The 24964-nt window shown below is 39.8% G+C and overlaps 1 non-coding gene across 1 annotated transcript; it reads right to left on the reverse strand.

Moving 5' to 3' along the window:
• Window positions 1–18206: 18206 nt before the first annotated feature.
• On the reverse strand, window positions 18207–18310 carry LOC148545339 (small nucleolar RNA R71). The gene has a single exon (XR_015901207.1). It is a non-coding gene; the product is annotated as a small nucleolar RNA R71 (small nucleolar RNA).
• Window positions 18311–24964: the final 6654 nt, after the last annotated feature.

Genomic DNA, 24964 nt, shown 5'->3' on the forward strand with positions numbered 1-24964 from the left:
AGAATTGAAGAAATTCTGTTTCAATCTCACCTTGGAATCTTGTTTAATTTTCTGCTCAATTGAATTTCAGTTTCGGTTAATTGTTCTTCATCTACTTTCTTTGCAATTTACAATTTCCTTTGCAATTGTTCTTGTTGGATCTAGGAAGGCATTGAGATCTAGACTTGGTTTTCTAGTCTCTTGGGTCCTGAGATCCGGATTTCCCATTTCCCATTCCCTGTTTACTGTTTTCATGCTTCTTTACATTTCTGTTTTAAGATCCGGTTTGATTCAAGACATCCTTTACTTCTCTGTTTGTTGCAATTTACTTTTCCTTGTTTAATTTCTGCAAATCCAACTCCCAATTCCCTTTACAATTCAAGCCATTTACATTTCTTACACTTTAAGATTCTGCAATTTACATTTCTTGCGTTCTAAGTTTCTGCCATTTAATTTCTTGTTCTTTAAGATTCAGCACTTTAATTCCTGTTCTCTTTAATTTCATGCCAATTACCCATTCCCTTTACTTTCTATGCAATTTAAATTCTGCAAATCACAAATCTCTCAACCAAATCTTGATTCGCTTGACTAAATCAACCACTAAACTAAAATTGCTCCATCCTTCAATCCCTGTGGGATCGACCTCACTCCCGTGAGTTATTATTACTTGATGCGACCCGGTGCACTTGCCGGTTAGATTTGGGTGTCTTGGAGAAATTCGTTTCTCCGCGAAAATATCCCATCAGGAAGTAAGGGTGGGAAATTAGGTTTAGCTTTTGTATGTTTTTCTCTTAGTTTTCTAGAGAGAGAAGCTCTCTTCTCTCTCTAGAATTAGGTTAGTGTTCCGAGGGTTACCTGAAACTGGAGGTCGATCTCGGATGAGATCTGCTGTGGTGGTTGGAACAGTTGTGTCCGACTTGTTGACTTTGGGGATGCTGCTGATCCTTGATCACCGGAGGGTCGTGGTACCTGCAAGAGACTCTGATGCTTTAGTTAGCATGGGCTTTTAGTAGGTATTTTGTATAGAATCAGAGTATGAGTTATACCTGGGTGCTCCAGTGTATTTATTATAGTGTGGGGTGACCTTTCGTCGAGATAAGTTACTTATCTTATCTTATCTTTGAGTGAAGTTATCTTATCTTTAAGGGGACCCGCCTTTATCTTTCTAGGCTTTGGCTACCTTTAGATTGGGCTGTGTTCCTTCGTTTGGGCCTGCCTTGGCCTCCTCTAGCAATTTGGCCGAACTCTTTGAGAAGAGGTCAGAGGCGACCCAACCTAAAGAGGTCGGTCACTTGTGTCTTTGGTTTGCCCGGGTCGCACAGCTCGGCCGATGGTATGAACAGTGCCCCTACTCGAGCTCGATCTTACCCTTGAGGTCGTGTCTTTGGACCTCGACTACTTTGAGGAAGTCGTACTCGAGCATTTTGCCTTTATCCGATCTCTTGTAGAACTCCTGTTTGGCTAGCCTCCTGCTTTAAAAGGCGAAGGGTTTCTTTCTTCCTTTATTTGCAACGCGCATTTTTGTTTTCCTTGGAAACGTGTGAGGGTTTAATGCCCCTTAACTCTTTTATCCGTTTGCTTCTTTCCCTCTTCTACATCTCGTTTTGAATTTCAAAAGACTCACTTTCAGTTTCTTTGTCTCCTTTCTCTTTGCCCTTTTCTTCGTTATCTGCTGAGGTGCTTCATTTTTCTGCCTTCTCGTCTCTAAGCCCTTTACTTTTCTACCTCTCAAAGCGACTGTTTGGCGCGGGCTTCGTCGTTCTTTTGTCCTGAACCGTTGTCGTCTTCTCTTCTACAGGTTAGTTGTTCTTTTCTCTTTTCTTTCGATAATCGTCATATCTTGCATGCTTACATTGTCGCGCATAAAGCCTTGGTTTTTGTTTTTGCTTTGGAAAGTTTGAGTCTTTTCTGCAAAAGGTTGCACTTTTGTGCCTGATCGTTTGCTGTGATGTGCGCCTTTTTGTGCTTCTGGTAGCTTTTTTGCTTCCTTAGGGTTTTTCTTGTCACCGCTCCTGTTTGTTTTCATTCTTGCATGACCTCCTCCTCTCTTTTGTTTAAACTACTGATATAGAAAGTTTGTATCTTTTGATCATTTTTGTGTGGTCTATTGATGATGATGGTTTTCTTGGCTGCTTGTATGTGGTGACGTTACCAGAAAAGGTTTTGATTTCTCTATATCTTCTATTGAGAGGTGTTAGGATATAGACTGTCGACTTCCTTTTTTTCTGGGTTCTTGCCTTGTTGTTGCCTCCAAAGGGTGCCCCTGGACTTTAGTGTGAGTCATAGGGTTTACTTTTTATTGCCGTATCTGACGCTTGATGTTTTGCTGTAATTGTCCGAGTTGTTTCCTTGTTTTGCCCGAGCTGTTTGGTAGTAATCCAATTTTTCTTTTTCTTATTATAGGAATAGCTGGCCTATCTCTTCCCACAAAAATATTGTTGAGATATCTACTAAGATCCCCGACAGAATGTCTGACTAGCTGGACTCCATAGCTTTAATGTGTGTTACCGTGGCTGACCACGAGTACTGTGTGCGACTTAGGAGATTTCATAGGGTTTGTAGCAATAGGGATGACGAGAAGAACTATGAGCTGGTGTCCCCTGATCCTGAAGAGAGGGTTTGCTTTAATGTGTGTTACCGTGGCTGACCACGAGTACTGTGTGCGACTTAGGAGATTTCATAGGGTTTGTAGCAATAGGGATGACGAGAAGAACTATGAGCTGGTGTCCCCTGATCCTGAAGAGAGGGTTTGCTTTCCTTCTTTAACTCGGGGAGAACGACCTTTTTTCTATGCTTATGACTACTTTTTTAGTCAGCTGAGTATCACCATCCCTTTTTCTGCTTTTGAGACTGACCTATTGTGGTCCTGCAATGTAGCCCCATCTCAGCTACATCCGAACTCGTGGGGTTTCATAAAAAATTTTCAATTATTGTGTCAAGAATTGAGTGTTCGACCTACCCAAACTCTTTTTCTGCATCTTTTTGTGTTGACCAAACCTGGGGTAGCTAAAAAGAAAGCCTCTTGGATTTCTTTCCGAGCTACTCAAGGAAAGAAAGTGTTTTCAATGTATGACGAGTCCTTTCGCGACTTCAAAAACTATTACTTCAAGGTCTGAGCTGTTGAGGGAGCTCGGCTTTTTTTCTTAGATGAAAATAATGAACCTTCTTTTTCTTTATCATGGCAAGAGAATGTGGTAGCGGTCAAGTATCCCTGGGAGAGTCTGAGTGAGATTGAGCAGGCTTTTGTGAGTGTGTTAGCGGAAAACTGGGGAGAGCCTCCTCATCTTGACACGAAGAGGTTTCTGGGAGATCCTTCCCTCCTTGGTGCTGAATTGGGTAGTGACCGACTTCTTTTCTATAGTTTTTACTTTGTGGTTGAATTTCGCCTCTTTCTATTTGTGACTTGTTTTCTTAGTTTCTGTTTTGTAGATATGGTGAAATCTACGGACTCCATGAACACTTTCGTAGAGCTAAGAAAGCAACAGCTGCTCAAAACATCTCGGCGAAGGCTTCTGGAGAAGGATCCTCTCAAATTCCTCCGAAGAAGCCGACCTCGGACACTTCTGGACTGAGGAAGATCATTTCGACTCCTCAGGTTCATGTGGTTCCTTTTGACCCTCTTCAGTTGACTTCTGGTACTGCCTCTTCTCCTACTACTGGTCCTTCTCCAAAAAAGCAAAAGTCTATTGGTCCCTATGACTTGAATGCCCCTGATTTTGATGCCGTGGGGTTTGTTGACAATCAGATTGCTCCTTATGGCAATCTTCCATTGGACGATGTGTCCATCCTTCATCACTTGGATTTCATCACCAGCAATAGTGTTCGGATGGCCCATATGGGTGCGGCTTTGTTACGTACGGTCCAGGGTTCTCCGATCCATGCGACTAAAGCCTTTCTGATGGATGCCAAGTCCGAATTCAATAGAATTAATGGTCTGAAGGATGAGCTTGATGCTAAAGTGGCGAAGTTGGAACTGGATGTGGAGAGGGAGAAGTCGCGGGCTACTGCTGCTGAGGCTGCTGCAAATCTGGCTAGAGAGATGGCAAAAAACTACAAGGAGAGCTATACCCGCACTTATGCCGAGCTGTTGGAGTTTAAGGAGAGGCTTGATTCTGCCCAAGTGGATTACGCCGAGCTCCAAGGTCATCTAGTAGATAGTGTGATAGATGCCTATGAAAATTTGAAGGCCCAGGTCTGAGTTCTTGCCCCTGAGCTCGACCTGACTCTCTTCAGCTTGGACAATGTGGTGGAGGACGGCAAGATAGTGCCTGCCCCGGACGATGAAGATGACGGACCTCCCCATGCGCCGCCAGCCAAAGCTTCTACCGCCACGACTTCTTCAACTCCTTCGGCTGAGATCGACCATCCCGAATGTGATCCTGATATTCAAATTCTCAATCGGGAGGATGGGACTGTGGATGCTACTCCTTTGAAGACCATTCCTCCTCCTTTAGCCACGGATTCTACTACCGGGGAGACTTTGGACCCCTTATGATCTCTTGTTTATTTGTATGGCCCGGCTTGTGGGTTTTTAAACTCTGGTTTTTTTGTAACTTTTAATGTGGTAGACATTGCCCGACTTTAGTTGCTTCTATGCAACTTTATAAGTAGAAAAAACAAAACACTTTGAACTCTTGAGGCCGTCTTTCAGATCGACTTCTGAGTCTTTAATGATAGTTGTGTTTCTCTTGATATGTTGATCGTACTTTTGCAACCTTTGTAAATCTTTATAGAGAGTTGGTGCTTTGTTGTCCGACCTCTTTTTGATCATTTCTTGTTTTTGTCCACTTTCTGCTTGGTCGAGGTGATCCTTGGGGCTAACTTGTCCGACAACTTTTTAGTGTTCTTGTAGAACCTTTTTAGTTAGTCTGAACAATTTTGATAGCCTTGTCGTGGAGTCGTGGCTTCTTGGCCGAAGCTGTGTCCCTTTTAGCGCACGCTTTTTGAGCCTTTGCGAGGTGTCTTTGTCCCTTTTTAGTGATCCTTTAGTTGGTCCGACTTCTCCTCTCGGTCCTTCTTAAGTTATTTTTAGTAGTCCATTTTTAGTCAGACCTCGTCAGGCCGCTTTTTATGGATTACTTTTTATAACTTCTTGCATTAATTTGTTTTTATCGCTTTCACCTTGCCGACTTTTTTGTAATCGGGCGATGAATTTGGTTTTTATCTCTTCGACCTCTTTGTAATCAGGTGATGAATTTGGTTTTCACCTTGCCGACCTCTTTGTAATTGGGCGATGAATTTTTGCGCTCAGATGAATGTGTCTTGGTAGGAAACTTTTATGGAATCTAAAAAACTTTATTCAAACGGAAAATAGGAATATAGACAAGAATATATACATATGAGCGCTTACCTTTCTAAGTCGGGCAATTTTGTAGATCTTGGCCTGACGCCTCATTAAAAAACCTTCTCAGGAAAAAGAGTGCACCTTGGCCTAAGATCTTTATTACTTTCTAACTATAGTACCTTCTTACGTTACAGGCACGCCATGACCTTGGTAGCTCTCGTCCCTCGAGGTCGGACACTTTGTAGTAGCCTTTTCCCGGTACCTCTATAACTCGGTAAGGTTCTTTCCAGTTAGCTGCTAGCTTCCCTTCTCCTGATCGACCTACTCCGATATCATTTCGGATCAAGATAAGATCGTTGTTGGCAAAACTTTGCTGGACTACCTTCTGATTATACCTTGAAGCCATTCGACGATTTAGTGCTTCTTCTCTAATCCGAGCTCTTTCTCGGACTTCTAGAAGTAGGTCGAGCTCTTCCTTTTGCCTTTGGGAGTTGGCTTCTTCGTTATAGAGGATCTGTTCATACCCTGGGTTGAGACGTCTGACCCAGGATGATCGACGACAAGCCGACCGACCTCTTCAGGTCAAGAGTATCCGACCTCTTCTCCAAGAGCTCGGCCAAATCACCAGGAAAGCCCAAAAAAGGGCCCAAACAGAGGAACACGACCCAAATCCAAGGGCACCCCAAACCTATAAAGAGAAGGGCAGTTCCCTTGAAGATAAGATGACTTCCCTCAAAGATAAGATAAGATAAGATAACTATCTTATCTCCAAGAAGGTCACTCCTCACCCTTATAAATACACTGGAGCACCCAGGTATAACTCATACTCTGGTTCTATTAAAAAACTTGCTTAATACCCATGCTAACTTAAGCATCGGAGTCCCTTGCAGGTACCACCACCATCCAGTGACAAAGGATCAGCATAACTAATAAGTCCAACGAGTCAGAGATGGCGGCTTCGGCAACCATCCTCCAGTCGGACACAACAGCTCCGACCGGTACAGAAGATCTCGTCCGAGATCGACCTACAGTTTTAGGTAACCCTCGGAACATTGGCGCCATTTCCGGGGAACCTGGAAGTCATCCCATTATCATGGCGGATAACCTTGACAACGACCACAACTCCCATTTGGAGAACAGAACGCCACATAAGAACGCGGAGGTCACACTAGACGATACTTCTCAGCCTAACAAAGACAAGAATTCACCAAACACGGGAGCTATGGAGGCACTTTAGGATCGCCTAAACAACTCGAAAAAGAGGTCGAGTATCAACGGGAAGCCGAGAGAGACCTACGAAGGGATTAAAGGACAAGCTCCTAAAGCTCGAAGCCGATCTCAAAGCCAAAATTTCTCAATCCAGCCACGAAGATAGCTCCCGTAAAGACCAAGACCCATTCACCAAAGAGATTATGAAGACCAAAATTCCAAAAGACTTCAAACTTCCTGACATGACTTTGTACGATGGCACATCAAATCCCAGCCACCACCTCAATCATTTTTGAAGTAGAATGTATCTCACTGACGTCTCAGATGCAGTTCGCTGCAAAGCCTTCCCAACTACCTTGACAAAAATAGCAATTAAATGGTTCGACAATCTGCCCCTAGGTCCATCTCAAGCTTTGACGACTTAGCCAAGAAGTTTCTAGCCAGATTCTCCATCCAGAAAGACAACACTAAGCACGCCCTAAGTCTATTAGGGATCAAGCAAGGAGATCGGAAATTTCTCCGCAGCTACATGAAAAGATTCAACAAAGCATGTCTGGACATACAAAGTTTGCCAACAGAAGCAGCCATTATGGGTCTCATCAATGGCTTACGAGAAGGACCTTTTAGTCACTCAATATCGAAAAAACATCCCACATCCCTGAATAAAGTAAAAAAACGAGCAGAGAAATACATCAACATAGAAGAAAACTCTCGACTAGGAGAGACCTCAAAGTCCGGATTCTCCTACTCCTCCCAAGATAAGGATAAAGAGTCTAAGAAAAAAGAAGATCAGCATAGAGAAAAGATCAAGAAATACCATAACTACACCCCTCTTCGGGTGTCTCTTGTAGATGTTTACCGAGAAGTATGCCATACTGAAAGGATACCCCCACCTCGCCCACTCAAAAGCAAGAAAGGAGGAGGAAATCAGACAGAATACTGTGAATACCATCGAATCTATGGACATTCCACCAACGAATTCTTCGAATTGAAGAATGTCATAGAAATGATGGTGAGAGAAGTAAAACTAGATCGGTACTTAGCCAGCAAAGCAGATGAGCCAAGAAAAAGAAGAAGGGACGAAGACATCGAACGAACTGAAGGATCACCTCGTACCCGGGAGAGACATGTCCACATGATACATGGAGGATTTACAGGAGGATGAATCTCCAAATCATCTCGCAAAAGACATCTTAAAGAAGTATATCATGTCGAGGGAGGAGAAGAAGCACCCGACATCCTAACTATCACTTTTACTAAAGAGGACGCAGCTGACATCATCTCGGGACATGATGATCCCATGGTCATCACTATCATATTGGCCAACGCTAATCTCCACCGCAAACTGGTAGACCAGGGAAGCTCGGCTGACATCTTGTTCAAAACCCCCTTCGACAAACTTGGCCTAGAGGAAAAAGAACTCAGAGCATACCCGAACAGCTTGTTTGGGCTAGGAGACACTCCAATCCAGCCGCTTGGATACATCTCGCTGCACACAACCTATGGAAAAGATCCTTATCCACTCCCAAGTATCGATGCTCTGGTAGATGCCTCCTTTGGATACAAATACCTCTCATTTATGGACGCCTATTCGGGATATAATCAAATCCCGATGTACCCACCTGATCAAGAAAAAACTTCATTCTTAACCCCAAAAGCAAATTACTACTACATTATCATGCCATTCGGACTCAAAAGTACAGGAGCCACTTATCAAAGATTAATGTATAAAGTCTTCGCAGATCACATCGGGAAAGTCATGGAAGTTTACGTGGATGACATGTTAGTAAAGACACAAAGTGAGGAGTCATTACTATCCGACCTCACCCAAGTATTCGACACTATAAGAAGGCATGGTATGCGACTTAACCCTACAAAATGCACCTTTGCAGTAGAAGCTGGCAAATTCTTAGGTTTCATGCTCACACAAAGAAGAATCAAGGCAAATCCGGATTAATGCCGGGCTATACTCGACATGAAGAGCCCGACCTATGTCAAAGAGGTACAACAACTCAATGGAAGATTAGCAGCCTTATCCAGATTTCTAGCCGGATCATCAATAAGATCTCTCCCCTTCTACACCACTTTAAGGAAGGGAAAGAGGTTTGAATGGACAGCAGAATGCGAGCAAGCTTTCCAGGATTTTAAAAGATTCCTGGGACAACCGCCTATTCAAACTCGGCCACGGAAAGGAGAACCACTTGTATTGTACCTCGCAGTAAGAAATTGGGCAGTAGCCACAGCACTGGTTAGAGAGAACGAAAGCGGACAACAACCTATATATTTCATCAGCAAAGCACCACAAGGGTCCGAAATGAACTACAAAAGAATAGAAAAATTTGCCTATGCTCTTATACTAACGTCTCGATAACTTCGGCCATATTTTCAAGCCCACATCATCAAGGTTCGGACCAACCAGCCCATAAAGGGCATTTTGCAGAAAACAGATTTGGCAGGAAGAATATTACAGTGGGCAGTCGAATTGTCCGAATTTGACATTCAATATGAAGCACGGACAGCCATCAAATCACAGTACATGGCCGACTTCATTGCAGAGTATACTGACACCCCAGAAATCCCTACAGAATGGAATCTCTATGTAGATGGCTCCTCGAACAAGACTGGGAGCAGAGTAGGCATAATAATAGAAAGCAATCAGGGAACCCAAATCGAAATCTCCCTTAAGTTTGAGTTCCCTGCCTCAAGCAATCAGGCTGAATATGAGGCATTATTAGCTGGTTTGAAGCTGGCTAAGGAGGTCAGAGCTCAAAAGCTTATCATCTTCAGCAAGTCACAAGTAGTCACCTCACAAATAGCATGAAGCTATCAAGCCAAGGATCCGACCCTGAAAATGTACCTGGATAAAACCAAGGAACAACTTGGACAACTCGGGAAATATGAGGTCTGCCACGTACCTCGGGAACAGAATGCTCGAGCTGATGTGCTCCCAAAACTAGCCAGCACTAAACCAGGGGGCAACAATAGGAGCCTCATCCAAGAAATACTGTAGAACCCCTTAATCTCGGAAGAAGAAAAGGTCCTAGCCATAGCAGGTCTGGATCAAGGATGGATGACTCCCATAATTAACTACCTCAAAACAGAAACACTCCCCACAGATAAGAAGGAGGCAAAGAGGTTAAAACGGGAGGCATAATACTACACCATCATAAACAATACTCTATACAAGAAGTAGAGATACACAGTGGCATCTGCGACAACCATCTTGGAGCACAAGCCCTCACCAAAAGAGTACTCCGAGCCAGATTCTATTGGCTAACTTTACAAAAAGAAGCAATGGAATTCGTAAAGACATGCCGTCCATGTCAGAAGCATGCCAGTTTTCACATTGCCCCACCAGAGGAGCTCATCAGTGTAACCTCACCTTGGCCATTTGCAAAATGGGGACTCGACCTCCTTGGGCCCTTCCCCTAAGGATCAGAACAGATCAAGTTCCTCATCGTTAGGGTAGACTATTTTACAAAGTGGATTGAGGCAGAGCCCCTAGCTAACGCCACTGCCCAAAGAAGTTGAAAATTCCTATATAGAAACATTGTCACAAGGTTTGGGATTCCATACTCCATCACCACAGACAATGGCACTCAGTTTACGGACGCAGGCTTCAAAAAATTGGTGGCCAACTTGAAAATAATGCACCAATTCACATCCGTAGAACACCCTCAGGCTAATGGACAAGTAGAAGCTACCAACAAAGTCATACTAGCTGGGTTAAAACAGAGATTACAGGATGCGAAGGGAGCCTGGGCTGAAGAGCTCCCACAAGTCCTATGGGTATATCGGACAACTCCACACTCCACCACAAAGGAATCACCTTTCCGATTAGCTTACGGAATGGAGGTAATGATCCCAGTGGAGGTCGAAGAGGGATCGCCCATAGTGATCCACTACAGTGAAGAGGCCAACTCCCAACTTCAAAGGGAAGAACTCGACCTACTTCTAGAAATCTGAGAAAGAGCTCGGATCAAGGAAGAGGCGTTAAAATGTCGAATGACCTCAAGATACAATCAGAAGGTAGTACAGCAAGGTTTTGCCGAGAACGACCTCGTCCTAATCCGAAATGATATCGGAACAAGTCGACCTGGAGAAGGAAAGCTGGCAGCAAACTGGAAGGGACCCTACCAAGTCTTAGAAGTACTCGGAAAGGGCTACTACAGGCTATCCGAACTCGAAGGGCGAGAGCTTCCAAGGTGATGGAACGCCTGCAACTTAAGAAGGTATTACAGTTAGGAGGTAATAAAGATCTTAGGATAAGGTGCACTCTTTTTCCTGGAAAAAGGTTTTTTAACGAGGCACCAAGCCAAGATCTATGAACTACCTGCTTAGAGGAGTAAAACACCCACATGTATATATTTGCATATTTTCTATTTTGAATAAAGTTTTTCAGATTTTCTACAAAATCCTTTTATCAAGACGCATTAATCTGAAACATAAAAATACATCGCCCGATTATAAAGCTACAGATCGGCAAAGAGTGAAAATCAAATTCGCTGCTCGATCACGGTAAAGACCAATAAAGATGAAAACCGAATTCATCAAAGGTCGAACAAGCAAGGATCAAACTCAATTTCTACAAAATCGGCAAGATGAAAAGCGGCAAAAACAGAATAATGCAAGAAGTTATCAAAAAGTGATCAATAAGAAAGGACCTGATGAGGTCTTAAATAAAATGGATTGCTAGAAATAACTTAAAGACGGACCGACGTAAAGAAGTTGGACCAGTCGACTACAACAACAAAAGTTATAAAAAGTAATCCCTGGAAAGAGGCCTGGCCAGCCCTAAAAAAGAGGATTACTAGAAATAACTTAGAAGGGACCGACATAAAGAAGTCGGCCCAACAAAAGTTATAAAAAGTAATCCATAAAAGAGACCTGACAAAGGTCCAAATAAAATGGATTACTAGAAATAACTTAGAAGGGACCGAGATGAAGAAGTCGGCCCAACAAAACCACATAAGTTATAAAAAGTAATCCAGGAAAAAGACCTGACAAAGGTCTAAATAAAATGGATTACTAGAAATAACTCAAAAGGGACCAAGATGAAAAAGTCGACCGACAGAAGGCATGCGACTCAAGTCGGACCCAGAAGAAGACTAGTTGAATGAAAGAATGCGAAGAAGACTAGTTGAACAAAGCTAGCTTCAAATAAAACACAATGGCAATCAAAAGAGGTCGGAAAGCAAGATTCCAACACTCTCAAGATTCTAGAAAAATGTCAAAAAGATGCAGACACGCACATCACAGAAACTGTTGTTTTAATAACAGACTCTAGAGGCCCCTGAAAGCCGCAAGAGCTTGAGAAACTACTTTGTTTTTGCTAAATAAAGTTGCTAAAAGAAAAGCAACTAAAAATATCCAAAGTCAAAAAGACCACCACCTTCAAAATAAAGAGTTAAAAAGCCCACAGACCGGGCTATACATAAATCAAAGAAAAATTATAAAGGATCCAAAGACTTTCCAGTAGCAGCATCTCGGGGTGAAGGAGGACGAGTCTGAAAGGGTATCGCATCTACCGTCCCATCATCCCGGTTCAGGATCTGGACGTCAGGATCGGACTCGGGCTGACCAACTGCAGCTGCTGAAATTGAGGAAGGCAGGCAACAGAGGCTTTGACAGATGGCACAGGAGGGGGATCCACATCTACATCATCATCATCAGGGTCATTAGGGACAATCTTACCATTTCTTACAATGTTGTCCAAGCTAAATAGGGTGAGGTCGAGCTCGGGCGCTGATAAATCCCAATTTTGTGGTTTATATTGCGTAGAATTTGGGGGTTTTGTCAATATTTTTCACACTTATTCACAAGAAATGCATGGTTTTGTGTTCCCTTCCTAATATTGCTCCATGATGAAATACATGCTTATTTTGCCTTAGAATTGCTATAATTTGATCATCTTTTATTGTCATTCGATGCCGTGATATATTTGTTGAGTGATTTTAGGATTTATAGGGCAAGAATGGCCTAGAAGAGAGAAACAAAGCATGCACAAGAGGAAGAAACATGAAGATTTGGATTTTGGGAATTCTAGCATGGGCGCGCACGCGCACCTCGCCCGCATGCGTGGATGTGGACAGCTGGAAGCGGCGCGCAAGGATGGACGCATCCGCATAGATTATGAAATCCACACCGACGCGCACGCGTACAGGGCGCGCACGCGTGGATCACAAAAGCAATCGGCGTGCACGCACGCATGGCGCGCACGCGCGGAAAGCTGCACGTGACCTCATTAAAGGAAATAGTGCCTGGCGATTTCTAAGGCTCAAGAGGCCCAAATTCAAGCTGGTTCTACATGGAAAAGACCCAAGGAAGGTAGGGGAAAAGGGGGGGATCAATCATTTTACACAAAGACACAATTTTTAGCTAGTTTTTGGTTCTTATTCTTCTAGAGAGAGAAACCCTTGTTCCTCTCTAGATCTAGCTTTAATTTGATCTTCCCTTGATGAATTCTGAATTGGATCTTGTTAATTACTAGTTTTAATTGTTTAATTTGAATTCTCTAGTATAATTTTGTTTGGATCTTGTGTTAGATTTATGATTTCAAGTCAATTGTCATTTTATACCCATTTCATGAATCTTGTGCATCTTGATTTGTTATTATTGCCTTGATGATTTCCATAATTAATTGTGTTGTTTGAGTGATTATATGTTGATAATTATTAGTGGGTACTTGTTAGTTCCAATTTAATTGCAATTTGAATATATCTTTTATTAATGCTTACCATGTGTTTGATGAAATGTTTCCTTTGATTATGGAGTAGTTCTCTTTACTCTTTGCCTAGGCTAAGGGAATTAGGTAAACTTGAGTCATTGGGTCTAATGGATTTGATGATTTGGGAATTCTTAGTGGTCAATTTGATAGCCATTGACACTAGCCTACTACTAAGTTAATTAGTAGTTAGGTTGGACCTTATGGGTTGATGTTGACCAAACCATTTAACATACTTCAAGTATAGAAGTAGACTTAATGAGTTTGGTTCCTCATAATTGTCAAGATATGGTTATTAGACAAGGATAGTGACCCCAATTCCCATGTCTAGCCAAGAGTTGCTTTTATCATTCTTATTTGAAAACCCAAAAATCTTGATTGCTTTGACTTAGTTATAGTTACTTGTTTAGTTTAGAATAGAATTACATTGGATGTTATTTTATTAGTTTGGAATTATTTACATCTTGCTTTAGTCAATTGAATTAGTTTCTTGCATTCCAAGATTACTTGCTTGTTAAGATTCCTAATTTAATTTCTTGCTCATGACTTGCAATCCTGGATTTCTAACCAATGTTGAGCATATGTTTGCCCATTCCTTGTGAGACGACCCGAGGTTTGAATACTTCTGTTACTTTTATTGGGGTTGAACTTGTGACAACCAATTCCTTCTAAATTTGATTTGCGGACTATTTTTCGGTTGAGGACTATACTTGCAACGCGAAAAATCTTGTGAAATTCCTTATCGACGGTAACCGTGAGCCATCAAATTTTTGGCGCCGTTGTCGGGGAATGGTTGCAACATATGTCTTGATATTGGTTATGTGAATATGTGAATATTGTAGATAGTTTACTTCCTTTCAATACTTAGCTATAGTTTAGATTTCTTTTGTATATGTGCTATGACTCCAAAGTTTGATGACTCGGTCTCAACCAAATTCTAGCTTAGCCGAGTTTGACCCTGAGATTGAAAGAACCGTGTTACACACTCGGCAAGCTTGATGGCGGTTGGATTATACGGCTAATACTTCGGTCTCTCTTGAGGAACATACAGAATCACTAGACGGTACTGATGAGCGGATAATTTATACGTTTTTTAGCATTGTTTTTAGGTAGTTTTTAGTATGATTTAGCTACTTTTTAGTATATTTTTATTAGTTTTCCTGTAAAATTCACATTTCTGGACTTTACTATGAGTTTGTGTGTTTTTCTGTGATTTCAGGTATTTTCTGGCTGAAATTGAGGGACCTGAGCAAAAATCTGATTCAGAGGCTAAAAAGGACTGCAGATGTTGTTAGATTCTGACCTCCCTGCACTCTGAAATGGATTTTCGAAATGGATTTTCTAATAGTCCATACTTTGTCCGAGTTTTGATAACGCAAACTGGCGTTTGAACGCCCGCTTTCTACCCTATTCTAGCGTTTAACGCCCAAAATGGCATAAAAGCTGGAGTTAAACGCCCAAACTGGCACCAAAGCTGGCGTTTAACTCTAAGAAAAGTCTCTACATGTGAAAGCTTCAATGCTCAATGCAATCACACACCAAGTGGACCCGGAAGTGGATTTCTGCACTATCTGCACTTAGTTACTTATTTTCTATAACCCTAGCTACTAGTTTAGTATAAAAACTACTTTTAGTGATTTATTTTATATCTTTGATCAGTTCTATGCTATCATAGATCATATTGTACACGTTTGGAGGCTGGCCTCACGGCCATGCCTAAACCTTTCACTTATGTATTTTCAACAGTGGAGTTTCTACACCCCAGATATTAAAGTGTGGAGCTCTGCTGTTCTTCATGAATCAATGCAAAGTACCACTATTTTTCTATTCAACTCAAGCTTATTCTTATTCTAAGATATTCATTCGCACACAAGAACATGATGAATGTGATGATCAAGTGACACTCATCCCCATTCTCACTTATGAACACGTGCCTGACAAACACTTCTATTCTACATGAAAACAAGCTTGAATGCATATCTCTTAGCCTCCTGGTTGACGATCAGAGTCTTCATGGTATAGGCTAGAATTATTGGTGGCCATTCCTGAGATCCGGAAAGTCTAAACCTTGTCTTTGGTATTCTGAGTAGGATCTGGGAAGGGATGATTGTGACGAGCTTCAAACTCGCGAGTGTTGGGCGTAGTGACAGATGCAAAAGGATCAATGGATCCTATTCCAACATGAGTGAGAACCAACAGATGATTACCCGTGCGGTGATAGCGCATTTGGACCATTTTCATTGAGAAGACGGACGGTAGCCGTTGACAACGGTGATCCCCCAACATACAACTTGCCATGGAAAGGAGTATGAATGATTGGATGAAGACAGTAGGAAAGCAGAGATTCAGAAGCAAGAAGAATCTCCATACGCTTATCTGAAATCTACCAATTAATTACATAAGTATTTCTATCTTATTTTATATTTTATTTATGTTTTAATTCCCAAAACCTTATAACCATTTAAATATGCCTGACTGAGATTTACAAGGATGACCATAGCTTGCTTCAAGCCAACAATCTCCGTGGGATCGACCCTTACTCACGTAAGGTTTATTACTTGGATGACCCAGTGCACTTGCTGGTTAGTTGTGCGGAGTTGTGAATAAGAGTTGAGATTACAATAGTGTGTACCAAGTTGTTGGCGCAGTTGAGATCACAATTCTGTGCACCAAGTTTTTGGCGCCGTTGCCGGAGATTGTTCGAGTTTGGACAACTAACGGTTCATCTTGTTGCTCAGATTAGGTAATTTTATTTTGATTTTAAGCTTTTTTTTTGTTTTTTATTATTTTTATTTTCGAAAAATTTTCAGAAAAAAATTAAATTATTCTATGACTTCAGAATTTTTAAGAATGAATTCTAGAGTTTCATGATGATCTGTTGAAGTCTGGCTGGCTGTGAAGCCATGTCTAATCTTTTGGACCGAGGTTTCAACTTATCATCACAGGAGTTTGTTGATTTCTATCAATCTTGCTGTTGAATGTCATGATCTACTAAAGCTTGGCTGGCCATTGGCCATGTCTAGTGTTTTGGACCGGAGCTTTCACTGAAAGCTTGGCTGGCTAGTAAGCCATGTCTAATTCCTGGACCGGAGTTTTGGACTAACATTGCATGATTCCTGGAATTCTCATTAAAAATTTTTTAATTCCTTATTTTCTCTTTTTCCAATTAATTTTCAAAAAATTACAAAAAATTTTTATAAAACCATAAAATCAAAAATAATTTGCGTCTCTGGTTTGAGTCTAGTGTCACATTTTAAGTTTGGTGTCTTGCATATTTTTAATTCTCTTGCATTTTTCAAAATCTTATGCATTATGTTTTTTGTTGATCTTCAAGTTGTTCTTGATGATTTTCGTTGTTCTGATCTTTAAACTATTTTGTTTGGTTTTTTTTGTTGTTTCTCATATGTATTTTCAAATTGTTATTATCCCTAGTATACAAACTTCTAAGTTTGGTGTCTTGCATGCATTATTTGTTTTGATCTTGATTTTCCATGTTTAATTTCATTTTGTTGTTTCTCATCATTAAAAATCCAAAAAAAAGTTTTCAAAATTTTTGTCTTTTCAAGTCAATAATACAAAGAATTGAAGATTCAGAACATACAGCAGAGGAATCACGGAGAAAAAGCTAGGCGTTCAAAACGCCCAGTGAAGAAGGAAAACTGGCGTTTAAACGCCAGCCAGGGTACCTGGCTGGGCGCTAAACGCCCAAAAGGGTAGCATTTTGGACGTTAAACGCCATAATGGATACCATTCTGGGCGTTTAACGCTAGGATGGCACATGAGGGGAGATTTTGTTTTCAATTCAAATCTTTTTCAAATTTTCAAAAATTTTCAAAATCAAATCTTTTCCAAATCATATTTTTTATCATATCTTTTTCAAACTCAAATCCTTTCTATTTTTCTCTCACTATTTTCAAAAATCCTTTCTACCAATTAATAGTTTGATTCAAAAATTTCAAGTTTGTTACTTCTTTGTTAAGAAAGGTTAAATATTTGAATTTTAGAATCATATCTTTTAAATTTCTTGTTAGCCAAGTCATTAATTTTAAAAATTAAATCTTTTTTAAATTATTTTTCAATCATATCTTATCAATCACATCTTTTTCAAAATAATTTTCAATCATATCTTTTTGATTTCCAATTTCAAAATCTTTTTCAAAATCACTTAACCACTTTCTCACTTTTAATTTTTGAAAACCATCAATCAGTTTTTCAAAATTCTTTTTAAAATTTTTATTTTTATTTAAAAATTTGTTTTCGAAAATTCTTCTCCCTCCTCACCTTTTTCTATTTATGACTAACACTTCTCCTCCATTAGCAATTCAGACTCATTCCCTCTTTATAAGTTCGAATTCTCCTCTCTATCTTATTCTTCTATTCTTCTTTTCCTCTAACTCCTCAAGGAATCTCTATACTATGACATAGAGGATTCCATACTTTCTTTGTCTTCTTCTCTATCATATGAGCAGGAACAAAGATAAAGGCATTCTTGTTGAAGCTGATCCTGAACCTGAAAGAACCTTGAAGAGAAAGCTAAGAGAAGCTAAAGCACAACCCTCTGGAGAGGACCTAACAGAAATTTTCGAAAAAGAAGCAGACAAAACACACATGGCCGAACCCAACAACAATGGTGGAGATGCAAGGAAGATGCTTGGTGACTTTTTTGCACCCTCTTCTGACTTCTGTGGAAGGAGCATCTCAATTACTGCAATTGGAGCAAACAACTTTGAGCTTAAGCCTCAATTAGTTTCTCTAATGCAGCAGAATTGCAAGTATCATAGACTTCCATTGGAAGATCCTCATCAGTTTTTAGTTGAGTTCTTGCAAATCTGTTACACTGTTAAGACTCATGGGGTTGACCCTGAGATCTACAAACTTATGATTTTCCCTTTTGCTGTAAGAGACAGAGCTAGGACATGGTTGGACTCACAACCTAAGGACAGCCTGAACTCTTGGGAAAAGCTGGTCAATGCCTTCTTGGCAAAGTTCTTTCCACCTCAAAAATTGAGTAAGCTTAGAGTGGAAGTCCAAACCTTCAGACAGAAGGAATGCGAATCCCTCTATGAAGCTTGGGAAAGATACAAGCACTTGATCAGAAGGTGTCCTCCTGGCATGCTTTCAGAATGGAGCATCATATGCATATTCTATGATGGTCTGTCTGAACTGTCCAAGATGTCATTGGATAACTCTGCTGGTGGATCTCTTTATCTGAAGAAGACGCCTGAAGAAGCCCAGGAACTCATTGAAATGGTTGCAAATAACCAGTTCATGTACACTTCTGAAAGAAACCCTGTAAACAATGGGATAACTCAGAAAAAAGGAGTTCTTGAGAATGATACTCTGAATGCCATATTGGCTCAGAACAAAATATTAACTCAGCAAGTGAATATGATTTCTCAGAGTCTGAATGGATTGCAAGCTGCATCCAACAGTACTAAAGAAGCATCTTCTGAAGAAGAAACTTATGATCCTGAGAACCCTGCAATGGCAGAGGTGAATTACATGGGGGAACCCTATGGAAATACCTATAATCCTTCATGGAGAAATCATCCAAATTTCTCATGGAAGGACCAACAGAAGCCTCAACAAGGCTTCAATAATAATGGTGAAAGAAATAGGTTTAGCAATAGCAAGCCTTTTCCACCATCTTCTCAGCAACAGACAGAGAATTCTGAACATAGCCATTCCGGCCTGGCAACCATAGTCTCTGATCTATCCAAGACCACACTAACTTTCATGAATGAAACAAGGTCCTCCATTAGAAATTTGGAGGCACAGGTGGGTCAGTGATAAACCACTATTTTATGGTTTATCTTGTGCTCAATTGAGTGGTTTTTATCAACTCTTTACCCACTTATTCATACTATTTGCATGGTTTTTAAATTTGCCTTCCTAATTATGTGCTTTGATTGAAAACATGCTTCTTTGGCCTTAAGTTCCCCATGTTTAAATCCTCTCTTATTACCATTAGATGCCTTGATATGTGTGTTAAGTGATTTCAGAGATTACAGGGCAGGAATAGCTCAGAGGATGGAAATGAAGCATGCAAAAGTGGAAGGAATACAAGAAGTTGGAGAAATTGCTAACTTGTCCAGCATGATGTCTTCGCAGCCAAACAGCTATAACTTTAGCTATAGAGGTCCAAAAGATGCAGTTCTAGTTGCGTTGGAAAGCTAACGTCCGGGGCTTCAATTTGATATATAATATGCCATAGTTTCCCTGATGCTAGGCAACGCGAATGCGTGCTCCACGCGGCCACGTCGCAGTGACGAAAAATCAGCGTGTTTGAATTCGCAACCAGCGAATTCTGGGCTGTTTCTGACCCAGTTTGCGGCCTAGAAAACATAGATTAGAGGCTATCAAGTTGGGGAATCCATTCATTCATAAAAAATAAGCTCATATTCACAATTTTAGGATTTAGATGTAGTTTTTAGAGAGAGAGGTTCTCTCCTCTCTCTTAGGATTAGGATTTTAGGATTTCTATTAGTTTAGTTCAACTCATCTTCAGTCACAGGTTCAATATTCCTTTTATTTTATATTTCTCTTTTACTTTCAGATGCTTTAATGCTTGTATTAGTTATGTTGCCTAATTGGCTTATGAACTCCATGTTAGAATTGATTTCTTTATTTAATATAATTTGAGGTATTTCAGAATTATGATTGCTTTCTTTTATTTATATAAATAATTTAGATTTTTCTCTTTTGGCTTCCGTTGAGTTATTGGAGACGCTTGAGTTATCAAACTCATGGTTGATTGAAAATTGGAATTCTTTCAGAATTAATTCGGGTTCCAACAACTCTAACTTTTCCCAAGGAAAGACTAGGACTTGAGGAATCAGAATTAATTCATCTACTTAACTTACCTTCATAGTTTGAGGTTAACAAAGTGGGAGAAAAATCCAATTCTCATTACAATTGATAAGGATAACCAGGATAGGACTTCCAGTTTTCATACCTTGCCAAGAGTCTATTTTATAGTTATTTTTATTCTTATTATCATTCAACATATTGCTTCCTTACTTTCAAAACCCCCCAATTTACAAGACTCATAACCAATAATAAGAACATACCTCCCTGCAATTCGTTGAGAAGATGACCCGAGGTTTAAATACTCGGTTATTAATTTTAAAAAGGGGTTTGTTACTTGTTACAACCAGAACTTTTGTAAGAAAGATTGATTGCTTGGTTTAGTAACTATACTTACAACGAGAGTTTACTATAACTTCTAAACCATCAATCTATAGTTCTTTCAAAATGGCGCCGTTGCCGGGGAATTGCAAACGTGTGCCTTATTATTGGTTATTGTAAATATTTACTTTTTACTTGTTTATTTGTTTTTATTTTTATTTTTATTCTTTATTTTTTTCATAAATTAAGAGGTTATTGGTTTTTATTTAGTTATAAAAAATTTTTTTTCAAAAATTTAGTTATCTTATATTATTTCAAAAAATCAAATTTCAAAATTCAAATTTCAAAATTTTCAAAATTCAATTTCAAAATTTTCAAATTTAAAATTTCAAATTTCAAAAAATTTAAAATTCAAATTTCAGAATTCAAATTTCAAAATTTCAAAATTCAAATTTCAAAAATTTAGTTTTCAATTTCAAAATTTAAATAATCTTTTAATTTAAAATTTGATTTTATTTTTATTTTTAATTTTTATTTACTATTATGAGTTCTCACCCCTCTCGCTTTGAGTTTGGTTCCAGTGTTGTTGCAAGGAATGGAAATTATAACAGGGACATGCATCGAGGTCAAAACAATCAGAGATGGAAGGAGCCACGAGGATCTGATCAACCCTTTCGGAAACATCACCTTCCAAAATACCATGGACAACTACCATCCTACAATGCATGCCAAGACAATAGATATGGTAGACCCCCTTGTAGTTACCAGCAAGCTCCATCATATGCCAATAAACCATCTCCTCAACACAACTTTGAAACACCATACTCACAAGCCCCTTACCACCAAACACCACCATATAACCCTTATCCTTATCCACCACACCAACCACCATATGAACCACACCCAAAACCACCACCTCAATATTCACCATCTCCATATCCATCAATCCAAGAGCACTATGATCCTACTTATGATAGCCGAGCACAACAAGAATCAAAGGATCGTCACAAAGAAACAGTGGAAAGATTTCATGCAACCCTTCACCAATTGAATCAAGCGATAAAACAATTAGCTTCCCGACGTTCGGACACTCAAGGAACCCCCATGGCTTCATGTGGACAATCTAATGAAGAACGTAATATGAAGGAGACATTAGAAACTCCGGTGGACAGCAAAGAGCATGAATTTGTACTGGAACAAGTGGAGGAAGCCGGAATTATTGAAGAAGAAGAAGTGGTTGAAGACTTAGGAGATGCTGAACCTCCTTGGGAAAGTCAAGACATAGAGCCTCCTTCAAAGACGTTTAAAATTGATGTTGAAGAGGGTGTACAACCTCCAAGATATATCATGGTTGAAGACTTTGAAGAGGTTGATCAAGAGATGGATTCAATCATTGATGAATTCTTATCCGCAATTGAATTCTCTCCCATTGAACTTGACATGGAGATGGAAGAAGAAAAAGCACAACCTCCCACACTCTTGGTGAACAATGAAGAAGAGATTGAATTGGAAGACAGCTACCAAGAGGAAGAGGTTGAAATTGAAGAAGCTTGCAAAGAGGTTGAAGCTGTTAAAGAAGAGCCCAGGGGAATGGAGCTTGAAATCACCTTGCCGAAGTTATTGGAGACCCCTCCCCCTAAGTTGCCATCATCCTTCACAACATTCAAGTGGGTAAAATTCATATCCTTTAGCTTTCTAATCCCACTTGAATATGGTCTACTGGAGACGGATGGTCAACTTAGAGCTCTTTGTGGCATTAAGAGTAAGAGGAAGATGGTCAGTGGTAAGAATTATCCTGCAAGGTTCATTATGGTTGGAAGCTTTAAGTTTAAACGCAAAGGTTGGTGTAGAGCTCAATTGAATGGGTTTGGAAAGTTGTTTGGACGCTTCAGTGAGAATTCTAAGACTGAACCACCCGGATGGAATCATGATAATCAACTAGAAGACGGGTGCAAAAGCAAGATTTGGGACCCCGGAATTCATTCTGGCAATCAACACTCTTGGGGCCTTGTCACTTGCTTTAACCTGCTTGAAGGATTTCTGCGCCTAGTTTGGGATCCCAGAGGCTACTGGAAGTACAAACATTGGTGGAGATTCCTGGATGAGTTCAAGCACAAGCCACCATAACAGGGAGCTCATCAAATGTCCAACTTAAGGACTTTAACTAAAAGTGCTAGGTGGGAGACAACCCACCATGGTATGATCGTCCCTTTTTCAGTTTTAATTCTAGTTTGTTTTGTTTGTTTTTGTGTTTTATTTTATTTTATTTCATTGAATCTGGAATTACTCATAACATCCATATAATTTTGCACTCTGCATACTGCATAAAAAAAAAAAGCACACACGCGACGCAGCAGTGCCGCTGATGCGTCCGCGTCAGGTGGGAACATTGGCCGCGTGACCTAAATATCGACGTGAAAAGGGTGCTTGACCGAAAGTTGTGCTGGAGTGGTGATGGACTGGTGCTAAACGCACAACCCCTACGACGCGACCGTGTGACCGACGCGACCGCGTCATATCCTAATATTGGCCACTCACGCGATCGCATGACCCACGCGATCACGTCATCCGAAATTTGGCAAAATAAGATTTCGAACAGAGAGTTGTGCGAGTGCGAGGCTGCCCTCGCGCCAGTAGCATAAACGAGTCACGCGACCGCGTGACCGACGTGACCGCGTCAATCCGAATAAGCGCAAGTCGCGCGACCGCGTGCCCCACGCGTCCGCGTCGCTCGCGCCGCACAGCTCATCCAAGTCTGCCAAAATATCTTATATTTTTCTTTTCCAAATCCTTATTTTTTATCTTTTCTTATTTCTTTCTTCTTCCTTTCTTATTTTCTTTCTCTTCCATTCCATTTTATTTGCATACCTTCATTTATTGCATCATTTTCATTGGTGTTGGAAATTTATTTACTTTACCTGTGGATTATTAAAGGAATTGTTTGACAATTATATATTACTTTTTAAAGGGTTTCTTGCATGCTCAATTTAATACTTTCAATAACTTATTTACCATGCTTGCTATGTGTTTGTGAAAAAGCCTGTATGGCATTGTGCACTATTTTTCGATTTCTTTCTATCTACCACTCTAAATGCTTGCTTTTCACAAAACCCTTTTTATATTATCTTATTCAAATATAATTGTTATTACAAACATGTTGTTAGTTTGAAAGACTTGGTAATCTAACTTGGACATTGAATGCTTGATCTATACTACTCATGCCTTTGCCAGCATGCCAATAAACATCTTGCATTTAATTGTCATTACATGCACTTGCTATATTTCCATTGATGAACTTTTCACATGTAGTCATGACCATGTGTTAATGTTATTCCTCTTTATTGTGCATTGATTACCACCTTTCCCGCTCTCTTCCTTGCTCTAACCCTTAGCTTTAAAAGTTACTTTCTTTTTCCCCTTTCAGGATGGCCACCAAGAAGGGTAAAGAGAAAGCTACTCCCAAACCACCGGCAAGGAAAGGAACAAAAAGAGCCCCAGCTGAGGAACCACAACCCCCGTCCACTTGTACATCTCAGCATGCACCGAGGACGGTGCAATCTTTAAGTGTGGAGAGGTCGATATCGATCTCCATGGGTTAGTTACTCTTATATCTCAACACCAATGGTTTATTTTCCTTGTTAGTTGTTGCATTTGCATGTTTGATTGCATATTTGTTTGATTTTGTGCATATTTTACCACTTGGTTGAAGTAATATTTTCTTTTTCAAGAAACTTTTTAGAGTATTTCACTAATTTGAATAAAAATTTAATGTTACACTTGTTTGAAGAAATATTATACTGGAACATGGTTTAGAGCTCGAACACACAAAACCTGTGAGATTTTTGAGCCTATGTGAATTGGTTGCATTTTACCAACCAATATTTTATTTTTGGTGTGTGTTTTTCTCTCTAAAATTGTGATCTTTGTCTTGCTTAATTCTATATTTCCATGGTTTGATGTATGCATACACTTACATGATTGAGGCCTTTGTTTCACTGAGCTTACATACCAATATGGCCTTACCCTTTCATTATTCTTTGCAAACCAATGTTGAGCCTATTATACCCCTTTGTTCTTTACTTTAGCACATTATTAACTCTAAGCGGAAAACAATAATGTCCTTAATTTGAATCCTTGGTTAGCTTAGACTAGTGAGAGTGCTCATGAATTAAGTATGGGGAAAGTTGAATTTGGAAACATTTGGTTTGAGAATTGAGTATGTTAGAATTTTCTGAAAATGTGAAAGAAATGTTTAGGACATGATTCATGCATCCAATAATTTAATCATATGCATTGAGAAAAATAAAAGAAAAGAAAAAAAAAAAAATATATATATATATATATATATATATATATATATATATATATATATAAAAGAAGTGAGAAAAAGAAAAAAAAAAGAGCAATTAAGCAAAAAGGGGACAAAATGCCCCAAAGTAAGTAGTGAAAGCAATGCATATGTACTGTACTTGAAATTAGAATGCATGAATATGTGAAAAACATGGTTAATGGATAGTTAGATGGTGTATTATGATTACATGGATTGTCTAAGTTAGGTGGAAAGTTTAAGTTAATTAAGGATTCAGATTTTAGTCCACTTGGCCAAATACAATCCTACCTTGACCCTAACCCCATTACAA

Source organism: Arachis ipaensis, chromosome B9, assembly GCF_059453495.1.
Source record: "Arachis ipaensis isolate K30076 ecotype BB chromosome B9, ASM5945349v1, whole genome shotgun sequence".
NCBI lineage: Eukaryota > Viridiplantae > Streptophyta > Magnoliopsida > Fabales > Fabaceae > Arachis > Arachis ipaensis.